The sequence below is a fragment of the Prunus avium genome, chromosome 4 (assembly GCF_965620075.1).
Source record: "Prunus avium chromosome 4, drPruAviu1.hap1.1, whole genome shotgun sequence".
Taxonomy (NCBI): Eukaryota; Viridiplantae; Streptophyta; class Magnoliopsida; order Rosales; family Rosaceae; genus Prunus; species Prunus avium.
In genome coordinates, this window is record NC_142287.1 from 3242172 (window position 1) to 3260165 (window position 17994).

A 17994-nucleotide genomic window follows, 5' to 3' on the forward strand; every position below is an offset into this window, starting at 1 on the left:
CCATACTTCTAGCGATTGGATTTCACTCAAAACTCACCAATTGACTCCTCCCACCATATTATGATGTTGCCCAAGTTTTGGGTTCGATCCGAAATCAATAGGTGTTCCAAATTGGACAATTCAAGTTCAACGGCAGTTCGTTCCTAATTGGAGTGGTTGGTGTATTCCATACTTCTAGCGATTGGATTTCACTCAAAACTCACCAAATGACTCCTCCCACCATATTATGATGTTGCCCAAGTTCTGGGCTCGATCCCAAATCAATAGCTGTTCCAAATTGGACAATTCAAGTTCAACGGCAGTTCGTTCCTAATTGGAGTGGTTGGTGTATTCCATACTTCTAGCGATTGGATTTCACTCAAAATTCACCAAATGACTCCTCCCACCATATTATGATGTTTCCCAAGTTTTGGGCTCGATCCAAAATCAATAGGTGTTCCAAATTGGACAATTCAAGTTCAACGGCATTTCGTTCCTAATTGGGGTGGTTGGTGTATTCCATACTTCTAGCGATTGGATTTCACTCAAAACTCACCAAATGACTCCTCCCACCATATTATGATGTTGCCCAAGTTTGGGGCTCGATCCGAAATCAATAGGTGTGAGAAATTGGACAATTCAAGTTCAACGGCAGTTCGTTCCTAATTGGAGTGGTTGGTGTATTCCATACTTCTAGCGATTGGATTTCACTCAAAATTCACCAAATGACTCCTCCCACCATATTATGATGTTTCCCAAGTTTTGGGCTCGATCCAAAATCAATAGGTGTTCCAAATTGGACAATTCAAGTTCAACGGCAGTTCGTTCCTAATTGGGGTGGTTGGTGTATTCCATACTTCTAGCGATTGGATTTCACTCAAAACTCACCAAATGACTCCTCCCACCATATTATGATGTTGCCCAAGTTTGGGGCTCGATCCGAAATCAATAGGTGTGAGAAATTGGACAATTCAAGTTCAACGGCAGTTCGTTCCTAATTGGAGTGGTTGGTGTATTCCATACTTCTAGCGATTGGATTTCACTCAAAACTCACCAATTGACTCCTCCCACCATATTATGATGTTGCCCAAGTTTTGGGTTCAATCCGAAATCAATAGGTGTTCCAAATTGGACAATTCAAGTTCAACGGCAGTTCGTTCCTAATTGGAGTGGTTGGTGTATTCCATACTTCTAGCAATTGGATTTCACTCAAAATTCACCAAATGACTCCTCCCACCAATTTATGATGTTGCCCAAGTTATGGGCTCGATCCGAAATCAATAGGTGTGAGAAATTGGACAATTCAAGTTCAACGGCAGTTCGTTCCTAATTGGAGTGGTTGGTGTATTCCATACTTCTAGCGATTCGATTTCACTCAAAACTCACCATATGACTCCTCCCACCATATTATGATGTTGCCCAAGTTTTGGGCTCGATCCGAAATCAATAGGTGTTCCAAATTGGACAATTCAAGTTCAACGGCAGTTCGTTCCTAATTGGAGTGGTTGGTGTATTCCATACTTCTAGCAATTGGATTTCACTCAAAACTCACCAAATGACTCCTCCCACCAAATTATGATGTTGCCCAAGTTATGGGCTCGATCCGAAATCAATAGGTGTGAGAAATTGGACAATTCAAGTTCAACGGCAGTTCGTTCCTAATTGGAGTGGTTGGTGTATTCCATACTTCTAGCGATTGGATTTCACTCAAAACTCACCAAATGACTCCTCCCACCATATTATGATGTTGCACAAGTTTGGGGTTCCATCCGAAATCAATAGGTGTGAGAAATTGGACAATTCAAGTTCAACGACAGTTCGTTCCTAATTGGAGTGGTTGGTGTATTCCATACTTCTAGCGATTGGATTTCACTCAAAACTCACCAAATGACTCCTCCCACCATATTATGATGTTGCCCAAGTTTTGGGCTCGATCCGAAATCAATAGGTGTTCCAAGTTGGACAATTCAAGTTCAACGGCAGTTCGTTCCTAATTGGAGTGGTTGGTGTATTCCATACTTCTAGCGATTGGATTTCACTCAAAGCTGTTGTTAACTCGCAATTGTACGGGGCAATTAGTAATATAGCAAGATAAGTACGAGGTCGTACCCACGAAGACTGAGAAGTTCAAATTAGTTATGTACGTAGATTACCGAATTCAAGAAGTTAGGAAGTTAAGTCTAAAACAGAAATTAAAGTGAGAGTGATTGTGATTGTGAAAGGAAGTGAGCAAACTGAAATTGCGAATGAAAGCAAATAAACAAGTGTAACAAAGAGTGGTTTTAAGAGTTGGAAAACAGATTTGGAGACTAGGGCATTCGAATCACCATAACAATTCAATTCTGGGTTATATGGAGTCAAGTAACAAGTCTAATTCAGATTCAAAGATTGATTCTAGCTAAAGTATGATTAGGCCATGGTGTTTGATCCTAACCTTGTGTTCCTAATTCCCTAATTTGATCATTTGTTGTCTAACCTAAAATTAAGCATTAGGAACCCATTAAGCATAGAAGAACAATTTAAACAACCAAGCATGTATCTAATCCCTGTTGTCGAATGTCCATACATACTCTTCCTATTCATAGTTCAATTCGAATTAAAGCATGGTGTCTACTCTTAATTCAAACCAAGATAGTTAACAAACAAGTTCTAATGGTGATCAATCATTCAAACAAGCATGTTAACATATAAGCATAATGAATAAGAACATGAATCATGAATCAAACTTGAAACTCCAAACTTATAAACCCAGAATATTCATGTTAGGTTACATCGAAGCCCTAGTTATGGATTTAGTTACTCATAATGGAAAAGAAACTAAAATAGAAATGGGAAAACATAATGAATGCCATAAGAGTAGAAAAACCCTTTTCTGAAGTTCTTGTAGTGTCCAATGCTTCTCCAAGAGCTTCTCCACATCTAGAAGGATGTATGAAGGATATGGAGGTGATTTGAGATGAGCTTGAGTGAGTGGTGATGGATGAGAAAGAGGAAATTCGTAGGGAAATGGAAGGGAGGTTTTCTGGAGCTGTTTTGGTGATTTTGGGGCAGTTTAGAGTATTGGGTTGATTGCTTGAGTGTTTGGGGTTGTGGGAATGTATGAGGATGATTTCTGGATGATGGAAGTGTGGAGGATGGCTGAAGTGAATTTTGTAGCTTGAAGACTCCTCTATTTATAGGGCTAAGAGGGAGGAACATCATGATGAAATCCGACACCACCATTCCTCATTTAATACAACCCATAACTCCCACTTCATCTTGTCTATGTTAGTGTGGTTGGAATCAATCCCATCCCATACTTCTTTTGCTGCACCTCAAGCTTTCTTCACATGGGATCAAAGGTGATCAATTGTGGCTGCCTTTTGCTGCCAACCCATGTGGTCTTCTTTTGGTTGTTGAACAAAAACGAGTCTTCTGAACCAGACTTGGTGTAGGAAGGCCAGAGGTTTCAAAACGTATCCAATGGGGCTCAAATCTGGATATGTTATAGTAGACACCCATTGGAACAACTTCTATGAAGAAAGTATTCCCATCGGAGCAGTAGAAGTATGCGTTTTGGGCCTTGCAATTTGGCTGCCGAACAGAGACTGGAATTGACTTCATTTCATTTATGCTTTACATGCATGCACATGCTTTCTCTATAATAACTCCAGCATGTACCAACTTGATCCTTTAGAATTTCATAGCTGGAATGCCTCCCCACTTCACTCATTATGTTGGATCCAAAGTCAGTTGCAGCATGGGTGAGGCACATGGAGGCACATGACAAAGCTGGCAGCTGCAAATCCTCCTGAGCAGGGTTGAGTGTTGGGCGGGCTGAGCACTCCACAAATGTCCAATTGGGCTGAAATTTGGATATGTTGTACTAGACACCCATTGGAACAAGTTTCATGAAGATCTTCACCTCATCCAAGCCCCATAGCATGCTGATCCAAGGCCAAGAAGCTGACCTACGAAATTGGGCTGGAAAGGAGTTGTAGCCAAAATGTGTTTGTCTTTAAGCCCTTCTTCCATTCACCCAAATCAAGCCTTAACATGCATGGATTGCATCATTTCCTATCCAAAGTCATCATTGTTACCTAAATGTCAATTAACTGAAAGATAAACACAAAAAGGATTAAAAGCACAAGTTTAACTCAAACACATAGCCAAATCATAAGCTAGAAGGGTACAAAATGATATACAATTATGAACCGATCAAAAGCTCACCAAATGACTCCTCCCACCATATTATGATGTTGCCCAAGTTTGGGGCTCGATCCGAAATCAATAGGTGTGAGAAATTGGACAATTCAAGTTCAACGGCAGTTCGTTCCTAATTGGAGTGGTTGGTGTATTCAATACTTCTAGAAATTGGATTTCACTCAAAACTCCCCAAATGACTCCTCCCACCATATTATGATGTTGCCCAAGTTTTGGGCTCGATCCGAAATCAATAGGTGTTCCAAATTGGACAATTCAAGTTCAACGGCAGTTCGTTCCTAATTGGAGTGGTTGGTGTATTCCATACTTCTAGCGATTGGATTTCACTCAAAACTCACCAATTGACTCCTCCCACCATATTACGATGTTGCCCAAGTTTTGGGCTCGATCAGAAATCAAAAGGTGTTCCAAATTGGACAATTCAAGTTCAACGGCAGTTCGTTCCTAATTGGAATGGTTGGTGTATTCCATACTTCTAGCGATTGGATTTCACTCAAAACTCACCAATTGACTCCTCCCACCATATTATGATGTTGGCCATGTTTTGGGCTCTATCCGAAATCAATAGGTGTTCCAAATTGGACAATTCAAGTTCAACGGCAGTACGTTCCTAATTGGAGTGGTTGGTGTATTCCATACTTCTAGCGATTGGATTTCACTCAAAACTCAGCAAATGACTCCTCCCACCAAATTATGATGTTGCCCAAGTTTTGGGCTCGATCCGAAATCAATAGGTTTGAGAAATTGGACAATTCAAGTTCAACGGCAGTTCGATCCTAATTGGAGTGGTTGGTGTATTCCATACTTCTAGCGATTGGATTTCTCTCAAAACTCACCATATGACTCCTCCCACCATATTATGATGTTGCCCAAGTTTTGGGTTCGATCCGAAATCAATAGGTGTTCCAAATTGGGCAATTCAAGTTCAACGACAGTTCGTTCCTAATTGGAGTGGTTGGTGTATTCCATACTTCTAGCGATTGGATTTCACTCAAAACTCAACAAATGACTCCTCCCACCATATTATGATGTTGCACAAGTTTGGGGTTCTGTTGCGTAGATTTAGCTCCACCAAAATGGATTAAGCTGCATCCTCAACTTGTGATACTCGCAAGTGCACGAGCCGTTGGTAGTTTAGCGTATGTAAGTGCGAGGTCGATTCCACAGGGATTGGTGATTGAATGATCCAATTTAGTTTCCCTACACAAAACAGAAATGAAAAAGAGGAAATAAATAAAACAAGGAAGAAAGAAATAAGTAACTCAAGCAAATAAGTTCCCAAGTTCAATTAGATTAATGGATTGATTCTAGCTAAAGTATGATTAAGCCATGGTGTGTGGTCATAACCTTGTGTTCCTAATTCCCTAATTTGATCATTTGTTGTCTAACCTAAAATTAAGCATTAGGAACCCATTAAGCATAGAAGAACATTTTAAACAACCAAGCATGTATCTAATCCCTATTGTCGAATGTCCATACATACTCTTCCTATTCATAGTTCAATTCGAATTAAAGCATGGTGTATACTCTTAATTCAAACCAAGATAGCTAACATGCAAGCCTAAATGGTGATCAATCATTCAAACTAGCATATTAACTTATAAGCATAATGAATAAGAACAAAAACCATAATTGAAACTTGGAAACTAATTCAACTTGAAAACTTAAGAAAAGAATTTACATAACAAAGAAAAATAAATTACAACTAAGAAAACATTAAGGAAACTAAGAGAACTTTGAGGAAGAAAGGAAGTGTTTGAGAACTTTGAGGAGGGAGAAGAAAGTGTTTGGGAACTTTAGAGAATTTTGGAAGAACATGTGTTTGAGAGCTTTGAGGATTTTGGAAGGGAATGTGTTTGTGAAGTGTTTGAGACATGAAGACTTTTGGAAGAGAAGGGAAGTAGAGAGATGTTTGATATTTAGTACAAAGAAAATTTAATAGAATGATCTTATTACAACAATTGAGAACTACAAAGGGAAACTAAGAGAATTTGAGGGAGAGAAGGGAAGGGAGCTCTAGAGAAGTGCTTGAGAGCTCCCCCCCTTGGGGTGTGTTTACAAGCTTAGAGAACTTCCCTATTTATAGGCCTAGGGGAAGTGAAAATCTGAATTCAAAATGGCTAATGCATACAACACTTGTTTTATAAAATCTGAAATGGTTGATGCACTTGTATTAGAAAATCTAAATTGGGTGATGCACTTGTATTAGAAAATCTTGAATTGGTTGATGCACTTCACCAATAGATCCCACCAGCAGCCCTAGCTCATCTTCATGTCACCATGACCAAGCTTCCAACCAGAAATGATAGCTCATACCTAGCTCACCATGACCAAGCATCCAACCAGCACATGCTGAGGTCAGCATGACCAGTAACTTCAAGGGCTTACAACTTGGGCTTCTCTTAATCAAATTAGGACTTTAAGCACTTTAAATTGAAGTTCAGAATGTCTTCTTTCCAGCCATATGTTATTTGGGCCAATCCAAGGTCGGAGGAAGAAGATAAGGCCGAAACAAATTGCTAACTCATTTTCCGCGCTGATAAGATCCATCCTGAGCATGGTTCTGTGTTTGCTAGGTAACGGACTCCAAATTTATCCAATGGGGCTGAATTTTGGATATGTTATAGTACACACCAATTGGAACAACTTTCATGAAGCATGTGGCCTCATTCGAGCTATGTAGATTGTTGAAACAATGCTTGCAATATGACCTACGGAACTGGACTGGCAGGGGGCTGTAGCCAAAATGAGTTTGTCTTTAAGCTCTTCTTCCCTTTATCCAAATCAGGCTTTAACATGCATGGATTGCATCATTTCCTATCCAAAGCCATCATTGTTCCCTAAAGCTGAAAGATAAACACAAAAAGGATTAAAGTACAAGTTTAACTCAAAAACATAACCAAATCATAAGCTAGAAGGGTACAAAATGATATACAATTATGAACCGATCAGGTTCCATCCGAAATCAATAGGTGTGAGAAATTGGACAATTCAAGTTCAACGGCAGTTCGTTCCTCATTGGAGTGGTTGGTGTATTCCATACTTCTAGCGATTGGATTTCACTCAAAACTCACCAAATGACTCCTCCCACCATATTATGATGTTGCCCAAGTTTTGGGCTCGATCCGAAATCAATAGGTGTTCCAAATTGGACAATTCAAGTTCAACGGCAGTTCGTTCCTAATTGGAGTGGTTGGTGTATTCCATACTTCTAGCGATTGGATTTCACTCAAAACTCACCAAATGACTCCTCCCACCATATTATGCTGTTGCCCAAGTTTTGGGCTCGATCCGAAATCAATAGGTGTTCCAAATTGGACAATTCAAGTTCAACGGCAGTTCGTTCCTAATTGGAGTGGTTGGTGTATTCCATACTTCTAGCGATTGGATTTCACTCAAAACTCACAAATTGACTCCTCCCACCATATTATGATGTTGGCCAAGTTTTGGGCTCTATCCGAAATCAATAGGTGTTCCAAATTGGACAATTCAAGTTCAACGGCAGTTCGTTCCTAATTGGAGTGGTTGGTGTATTCCATACTTCTAGCGATTGGATTTCACTCAAAACTCAGCAAATGACTCCTCCCACCAAATTATGATGTTGCCCAAGTTTTGGGCTCGATCCGAAATCAATAGGTTTGAGAAATTGGACAATTCAAGTTCAACGGCAGTTCGATCCTAATTGGAGTGGTTGGTGTATTCCATACTTCTAGCGATTGGATTTCTCTCAAAACTCACCATATGACTCCTCCCACCATATTATGATGTTGCCCAAGTTTTGGGTTCGATCCGAAATCAATAGGTGTTCCAAATTGGGCAATTCAAGTTCAACGACAGTTCGTTCCTAATTGGAGTGGTTGGTGTATTCCATACTTCGAGCGATTGGAATTCACTCAAAACTCACCAACTGACTCCTCCCACCATATTACGATGTTACCCAAGTTTTGGGCTCGATCAGAAATCAATAGGTGTTCCAAATTGGACAATTCAAGTTCAACGGCAGTTCGTTCCTAATTGGAGTGGTTGGTGTATTCCATACTTCTAGCGATTGGATTTCACTCAAAACTCACCATATGACTCCTCCCACCATATTATGATGTTGGCCAAGTTTTGGGCTCGATCCGAAATCAATAGGTGTTCCAAATTGGACAATTCAAGTTCAACGGCAGTTCGTTCCTAATTGGTGTGGTTGGTGTATTCCACACTTCTAGCGATTGGATTTCACTCAAAACTCCCCAAATGACTTCTCCCACCATATTATGATGTTGCACAAGTTTGGGGTTCCATCCGAAATCAATAGGTGTGAGAAATTGGACAATTCAAGTTCAACGGCAGTTCGTTCCTAATTGGAGTGGTTGGTGTGTTCCAAACTTCTAGCGATTGGATTTCACTCAAAACTCACCAAATGACTCCTCCCACCATATTATGATGTTGCCCAAGTTTTGGGCTCGATCCGAAATCAATAGGTGTTCCAAATTGGACCATTCATGTTCAACGGCAGTTCGTTCCTAACTGGAGTGGTTGGTGTATTCCATACTTCTAGCGATTGGATTTCACTCAAAACTCACCAAATGACTCCTCCCACCAAATTATGATGTTGCCCAAGTTTTTGGCTCGATCCGAAATCAGTAGGTGTGAGAAATTGGACAATTCAAGTTCAACGGCAGTTCGTTCCTAATTGGAGTGGTTGGTGTATTCCATACTTCTAGCGATTGGATTTCACCCAAAACTCACCAAATGACTCCTCCCACCATATTATGATGTTGCCCAAGTTTGGGGCTCGATCCGAAATCAATAGGTGTTCCAAATTGGACAATTCAAGTTCAACGGCAGTTCGTTCCTAATTGGAGTGGTTGGTGTATTCCATACTTCTAGCGATTGGATTTCACTCAAAACTCACCAAATGACTCCTCCCACCATATTACGATGTTGCCCAAGTTTTGGGCTCGATCTGAAATCAATAGATGTGAGAAATTGGGCAATTCAAGTTCAACAGCAGTTCGTTCCTAATTGGAATGGTTGGTGTATTCAATACTTCTAGCGATTGGATTTCACTCAAAACTCACCAAATGACTCCTCCCAACATATTATGATTTTGCCCAAGTTTTGGGCTTGATCCGAAATCAATATGTGTTCCAAATTGGACAATTCGAGTTCAACGGCAGTTCGTTCCTAATTGGAGTGGTTGGTGTATTCCATACTTCTAGCGATTGGATTTCACTCAAAACTCACCAAACGACTCCTCCCACCATATTATGATGTTGCACAAGTTTGGGGTTCCATCCGATATCAATAGGTCTGAGAAATTGGACAATTCAAGTTCAACGGCAGTTCGTTCCTAATTGGAGTGGTTGGTGTATTCCATACTTCTAGCGATTGGATTTCACTCAAAACTCACCAAATGACTCCTCCCACCATATTATGATGTTGCCCAAGTTTTGGGCTCGATCCGAAATCAATAGGTGTTCAAAATTGGACAATTCAAGTTCAACGGTATTTCGTTCCTAATTGGAGTGGTTGGTGTATTCCATACTTCTAGCGATTGGATTTCACTCAAAACTCACCAAATGACTCCTCCCACCATATTATGATGTTGCTCAAGTTTCGGGCTCGATCCGAATTCAATAGGTGTTCCAAGTTGGACAATTCAAGTTCAACGGCAGTTCGTTCCTAATTGGAGTGGTTGGTGTATTCCATACTTCTAGCGATTGGATTTCACTCAAAACTCACCAAATGACTCCTCCCACCATATTATGGTGTTGCACAAGTTTGGGGTTCCATCCGAAATCAATAGGTGTGAGAAATTGGACAATTCAAGTTCAACGGCAGTTCGTTCCTCATTGGAGTGGTTGGTGTATTCCATACTTCTAGCGATTGGATTTCACTCAAAACTCACCGAATGACTCCTCCCACCATATTATGATGTTGCACAAGTTTGGGGTTCCATCCGAAATCAATAGGTGTTCCAAATTGGACAATTCAAGTTCAACGGCAGTTCGTTCCTAATTGGAGTGGTTGGTGTATTCCATACTTCTAGCGATTGGATTTCACTCAAAACTCACCAAATGACTCCTCCCACCATATTATGGTGTTGCACAAGTTTGGGGTTCCATCCGAAATCAATAGGTGTGAGAAATTGGACAATTCAAGTTCAACGGCAGTTCGTTCCAAATTGGAGTGGTTGGTGTATTCCATACTTCTAGCGATTGGATTTCACTCAAAACTCACCAAATGACTCCTCCCACCATATTATGATGTTGCCCAAGTTTTGGGCTCGATCCGAAATCAATAGGTGTTCCAAATTGGACAATTCAAGTTCAACGGCAGTTCGTTCCTAATTGGTGTGGTTGGTGTATTCCACACTTCTAGCGATTGGATTTCACTCAAAACTCCCCAAATGACTTCTCCCACCATATTATGATGTTGCACAAGTTTGGGGTTCCATCCGAAATCAATAGGTGTGAGAAATTGGACAATTCAAGTTCAACGGCAGTTCGTTCCTAATTGGAGTGGTTGGTGTGTTCCAAACTTCTAGCGATTGGATTTCACTCAAAACTCACCAAATGACTCCTCCCACCATATTATGATGTTGCCCAAGTTTTGGGCTCGATCCGAAATCAATAGGTGTTCCAAATTGGACCATTCATGTTCAACGGCAGTTCGTTCCTAACTGGAGTGGTTGGTGTATTCCATACTTCTAGCGATTGGATTTCACTCAAAACTCACCAAATGACTCCTCCCACCAAATTATGATGTTGCCCAAGTTTTTGGCTCGATCCGAAATCAGTAGGTGTGAGAAATTGGACAATTCAAGTTCAACGGCAGTTCGTTCCTAATTGGAGTGGTTGGTGTATTCCATACTTCTAGCGATTGGATTTCACCCAAAACTCACCAAATGACTCCTCCCACCATATTATGATGTTGCCCAAGTTTGGGGCTCGATCCGAAATCAATAGGTGTTCCAAATTGGACAATTCAAGTTCAACGGCAGTTCGTTCCTAATTGGAGTGGTTGGTGTATTCCATACTTCTAGCGATTGGATTTCACTCAAAACTCACCAAATGACTCCTCCCACCATATTACGATGTTGCCCAAGTTTTGGGCTCGATCTGAAATCAATAGATGTGAGAAATTGGGCAATTCAAGTTCAACAGCAGTTCGTTCCTAATTGGAATGGTTGGTGTATTCAATACTTCTAGCGATTGGATTTCACTCAAAACTCACCAAATGACTCCTCCCAACATATTATGATTTTGCCCAAGTTTTGGGCTTGATCCGAAATCAATATGTGTTCCAAATTGGACAATTCGAGTTCAACGGCAGTTCGTTCCTAATTGGAGTGGTTGGTGTATTCCATACTTCTAGCGATTGGATTTCACTCAAAACTCACCAAACGACTCCTCCCACCATATTATGATGTTGCACAAGTTTGGGGTTCCATCCGATATCAATAGGTCTGAGAAATTGGACAATTCAAGTTCAACGGCAGTTCGTTCCTAATTGGAGTGGTTGGTGTATTCCATACTTCTAGCGATTGGATTTCACTCAAAACTCACCAAATGACTCCTCCCACCATATTATGATGTTGCCCAAGTTTTGGGCTCGATCCGAAATCAATAGGTGTTCAAAATTGGACAATTCAAGTTCAACGGTATTTCGTTCCTAATTGGAGTGGTTGGTGTATTCCATACTTCTAGCGATTGGATTTCACTCAAAACTCACCAAATGACTCCTCCCACCATATTATGATGTTGCTCAAGTTTCGGGCTCGATCCGAATTCAATAGGTGTTCCAAGTTGGACAATTCAAGTTCAACGGCAGTTCGTTCCTAATTGGAGTGGTTGGTGTATTCCATACTTCTAGCGATTGGATTTCACTCAAAACTCACCAAATGACTCCTCCCACCATATTATGGTGTTGCACAAGTTTGGGGTTCCATCCGAAATCAATAGGTGTGAGAAATTGGACAATTCAAGTTCAACGGCAGTTCGTTCCTCATTGGAGTGGTTGGTGTATTCCATACTTCTAGCGATTGGATTTCACTCAAAACTCACCGAATGACTCCTCCCACCATATTATGATGTTGCACAAGTTTGGGGTTCCATCCGAAATCAATAGGTGTTCCAAATTGGACAATTCAAGTTCAACGGCAGTTCGTTCCTAATTGGAGTGGTTGGTGTATTCCATACTTCTAGCGATTGGATTTCACTCAAAACTCACCAAATGACTCCTCCCACCATATTATGGTGTTGCACAAGTTTGGGGTTCCATCCGAAATCAATAGGTGTGAGAAATTGGACAATTCAAGTTCAACGGCAGTTCGTTCCAAATTGGAGTGGTTGGTGTATTCCATACTTCTAGCGATTGGATTTCACTCAAAACTCACCAAATGACTCCTCCCACCATATTATGATGTTGCCCAAGTTTTGGGCTCGATCCGAAATCAATAGGTGTTCCAAATTGGATAATTCAAGTTCAACGGCAGTTCGTTCCTAATTGGAGTGGTTGGTGTATTCCATACTTCTAGCGATTGAATTTCACTCAAAACTCCCCAAACGACTCCACCCAACATATTATGATGTTGCCCAAGTTTTGGGCTCGACCCGAAATCAATAATTGTGAGAAATTGGACAATTCAAGTTCAACGGCAGTTCGTTCCTAATTGGAGTGGTTGGTGTATTCCATACTTCTAGCGATTGGATTTCACTCAAAACTCACCAAATGACTCCTCCCACCATATTATGATGTTGCCCAAGTTTTGGGCTCGATCCGAAATCAACAGGTTTTCCAAATTGGACAATTCAAGTTCAACGGCAGTTCGTTCCTAATTGGAGTGGTTGGGGAATTCCATACTTCTAGCGATTGGATTTCACTCAAAACTCATCAAAAGACTCCTCCCACCATATTATGTTGTTGCCCAAGTTTTGGGCTCGATCCGAAATCAATAGGTGTGAGAAATTGGACAGTTCAAGTTCAACGGCAGTTCGTTCCTAATTGGAGTGGTTGGTGTATTCCATACTTCTAGCGATTGAATTTCACTCAAAACACATCAAAAGACTCCTCCCACCATATTATGTTGTTGCCCAAGTTTTGGGCTCGATCCGAAATCAATAGGTGTGAGAAATTGGACAGTTCAAGTTCAACGGCAGTTCGTTCCTAATTGGAGTGGTTGGTGTATTCCATACTCCTAGCGATTGGATTTCACTCAAAACACCCCAAATGACTCCTCCCACCGTATTATGATGTTGCACAAGTTTGGGGTTCGATCCGAAATCAATAGGTGTGAGAAATTGGACAATTCAAGTTCAACGGCAGTTCGTTCCTAATTGGAGGGGTTGGTGAATTCCATACTTCTAGCGATTGGATTTCACTCAAAACTCATCAAAAGACTCCTCCCACCATATTATGTTGTTGCCCAAGTTTTGGGCTCGATCCGAAATCAATAGGTGTGAGAAATTGGACAGTTCAAGTTCAACGGCAGTTCGTTCCTAATTGGAGTGGTTGGTGTATTCCATACTTCTAGCGATTGGACTCAAAACTCACCAAATGACTCCTCCCACCATATTATGATGTTGCCCGGGTTTTAGGCTCGATCCGAAATCAATAGGTCTTCCAAATTGGACAATTCAAGTTCAACGGCAGTTCGTTCCTAATTAGAGTGGTTGGTGTATTCCATACTTCTAGCGATTGGATTTCACTCAAAACTCACCAAATGACTCCTCCCACCATATTATGATGTTGCCCAAGTTTTCGGCTCGATCCTAAAGCAATAGGTGTTCCAAATTGGACAATTCAAGTTCAACGGCAGTTCGTTCCTAATTGGAGTGGTTCGTGTATTCCATACTTCTAGCGATTGGATTTCATTCAAAACTCACCAAATGACTCCTCCCACCATATTATGATGTTGCCTAGGTTTTGGGCTCGATCCGAAATCAATTGGTGTTCCAAATTGGACAATTCAAGTTCAACGGCAGTTCGTTCCTAATTGGAGTGGTTGGTGTATTCCATACTTCTAGCGATTGGATTTCACTCAAAACTCACCAAATGACTCCTCCCACCATATTATGATGTTGCCAAAATTTTGGGCTCGATCCGAAATCAATAGGTGTGAGAAATTGGACAATTTATGTTCAACGGCAGTTCGTTCCTAATTGGAGTGGTTGGTGTATTCCATGCTTCTAGCGATTGGATTTCACTCAAAACTCACCAAATGACTCCTCCCCCCATATTATGATGTTGCACATGTTTGGGGTTCCATCCGGAATCAATAGGTGTGAGAAATTTGGACAATCCAAGTTCAACGGCAGTTCGTTCCTAATTGGAGTGGTTGGTGTATTCCACACTTATAGCAACTGGATTTCACTCAAAACTCACCAAATGACACCTCCCACCGTATTATGATGTTGCACAAGTTTGGGGTTTGATCCGAAATCAATCGGTGTGAGAAATTGGACAATTCAAGTTCAACGGCAGTTCGTTCCTAATTGGAGTGGTTGGTGTATTCCATTCTTCTAGCGATTGGATTTCACTTAAAATTCCCCAAATGACTCCTCCCACCATATTATGATGTTGCCCAAGTTTTGGGCTCGATCCCAAAACAATAGGTGTTCCAAATTGGACAATCCAAGTTCAACGGCAGTTTGTTCCTAATTGGAGTGGTTGGTGTATTCCATACTTCTAGCGATTGGAATTCACTCAAAATTCCCCAAATCACTCCTCCCACCGTATTATGATGTTGCACAAGTTTGGGGTTCGATCCGAACTCAATAGGTGTGAGAAATTGGACAATTCAAGTTCAACGACAGTTCGTTCCTAATTGGAGTGGTTGGTGTATTCCATACTTCTAGCGATTGGATTTCACTTAAAACTCACCAAATGACTCCTCCCACCATATTATGATGTTGCCCAAGTTTGGGGCTTGATCCGAAATCAATAGGTGTGAGAAATTGGACAATTCAAGTTCAACGACAGTTCGTTCCTAATTGGAGTGGTTGGTGTATTCCATACTTCTAGCGATTGGATATCACTCAAAACTCCCCAAATGACTCCTGCGACCATATTATGATGTTGCCCAAGTTTTGGGCTCAATCCGAAATCAATAGGTGTTCCAAATTGGACAATCCAAGTTCAACGGCAGTTCTTTCCTAATTGGAGTGGTTGGTGTATTCCATACTTCTAGCGATTGGATTTCACTCAAAACTCACCAAATGACTCCTCCCACCATATTATGATGTTCCCCAAATTTGGGGCTCGACCCGAAATCAATAGGTGTGAGAAATTGGACAATTCAAGTTCAACGGCAGTTCGTTCCTAATTGGAGTGGTTGGTGTATTCCATACTTCTAGGGATTGGATATCACTCAAAACTCACCAAATGACTCCTCCCACCATATTATGATGTTGCCCAAGTTTTGGGCTCGATCCGAAATCAATAGGTGTTCCAGATTGGACAATTCAAGTTCAACGGCAGTTCCTTCCTAATTGGAGTGGTTGGTGTATTCCATACTTCTAGCGATTGGATTTCACTTAAAACTTACCAAATGACTCCTCCCACCATATTATGATGTTGCCCAAGTTTGGGGATTGATCCGAAATCAATAGGTGTGAGAAATTGGACAATTCAAGTTCAACAACAGTTCGTTCCTAATTGGAGTGGTTGGTGTATTCCATACTTCTAGCGATTGGATATCACTCAAAACTCACCAAATGACTCCTCCCACCATATTATGATGTTGCCCAAGTTTGGGGCTCGACCCGAAATCAATAGGTGTTAGAAATTGGACAATTCAAGTTCAACGACAGTTCGTTCCTAATTGGAGAGGTTGGTGTATTCCATACTTCTAGCGATTGGATATCACTCAAAACTCACCAAATGACTCCTCCCACCATATTATGCTGTTGCCCAAGTTTTGGGCTCGATCCGAAATCAATAGGTGTTCCAGATTGGACAATTCAAGTTCAACGACAGTTCCTTCCTAATTGGAGTGGTTGGTGTATTCCATACTTCTAGCGATTGGATTTCACTCAAAACTCACCAAATGACTCCTCCCACCATATTATGATGTTGCACAAGTTTGGGGTTCCATCCGGAATCAATAGGTGTGAGAAATTGGACAATCCAAGTTCAACAGCAGTTCGTTCCTAATTGGAGTGGTTGGTGTATTCCATACTTCTAGCGATTCAAAACTGACCAAATGACTCCTCCCACCGTATTATGATGTTGGCCACGTTTTGAGCTCGATCCGAAATCAATAGGTGTTCCAAATTGGACAATTCAAGTTCAACGGCAGTTCGTTCCTAATTGGAGTGGTTGGTGTATTCCACACTTATAGCAATTGGATTTCACTCAAAACTCACCAAATGACTCCTCCCACCAGATTATGATGTTGCCCAAGTTTTGGGCTCGATCCGAAATCAATAGGTGTTCCGAATTGGACAATTCAAGTTCGACGGCAGTTCGTTCCTAATTGGAGTGGTTGGTGTATTCCATACTTCTAGCGATTGGATTTCACTCAAAACTCACCAAATGACTCCACCCACAATATTATGATGTTGCCCAAGTTTTGGGCTCGATCCGAAATCAATGGGTGTGAGAAATTGGACAATTCAAGTTCAACGGCAGTTCGTTTCTAATTGGAGTGGTTGGTGTATTCCATACTTCTAGCGATTGGATTTCACTCAAAACTCACCAAATGACTCCTCCCACCAATTATGATGTTGCCCAAATTTTGGGCTCGATCCGAAATCAATAGGTGTGAGAAATTGGACAATTTAAGTTCAACGGCAGTTCGTTCCTACTTGGAGTGGTTGGTGTATTCCATACTTCTAGCGATTGGATTTCACTCAAAACTCACCAAATGACTCCTCCCCCCGTATTATGACGTTGCACAAGTTTGGGGTTCCATCCGGAATCAATAGGTGTGAGAAATTGGACAATCCAAGTTCAACGGCAGTTCGTTCCTAATTGGGGTGGTTGGTGTATTCCACACTTATAGCAACTGGATTTCACTCAAAACTCCCCAAATGACTCCTCCCACCATATTATGTTGTTGCCCAAGTTTTGGGCTCGATCCGAAATCGATAGGTGTGAGAAATTGGACAATTCATGTTCAACGGCAGTTCGTTCCTAATTGGAGTGGTTGGTGTATTCCATACTTCTAGCGATTGGATTTCACTCAAAACTCACCAAATGACTCCTCCCAGCATATTATGATGTTGCCCAGGTTTTGGGCTCGACCCGAAATCAATAGGTGTTCCAAATTGGACAATTCAAGTTCAACGGCAGTTCGTTCCTAATTGGAGTGGTTGGTGTATTCCATACTTCTAGCGATTGGATTTCACTCAAAACTCACCAAATGACTCCTCCCACAATATTATGATGTTGCTAAAGTTTTGGGCTCGATCCGAAATCAATAGGTGTGAGAAATTGGACAATTTATGTTCAACGGCAGTTCGTTCCGAATTGGAGTGGTTGGTGTATTCCATACTTCTAGCGATTGGATATCACTAAAAACTCACCAAATGACTCATCCCACCATATTATGATGTTGCCCAAGTTTTGGGCTCAATCTGAAATCAATAGGTGTTCCAAATTGGACAATTCAAGTTCAACAGCAGTTCATTCCTAATTGGAGTGGTTGGTGTATTCCATACTTCTAGCGATTGGATTTCACTCAAAACTCACCAAATGACTCCTCCCAACATATTATGTTGTTGCCCAAGTTTTGGGCTCGACCCGAAATCAATAGGTGTGAGAAATTGGACAATTCAACTTCAACGGCAGTTCGTTCCTAATTGGAGTGGTTGGTGTATT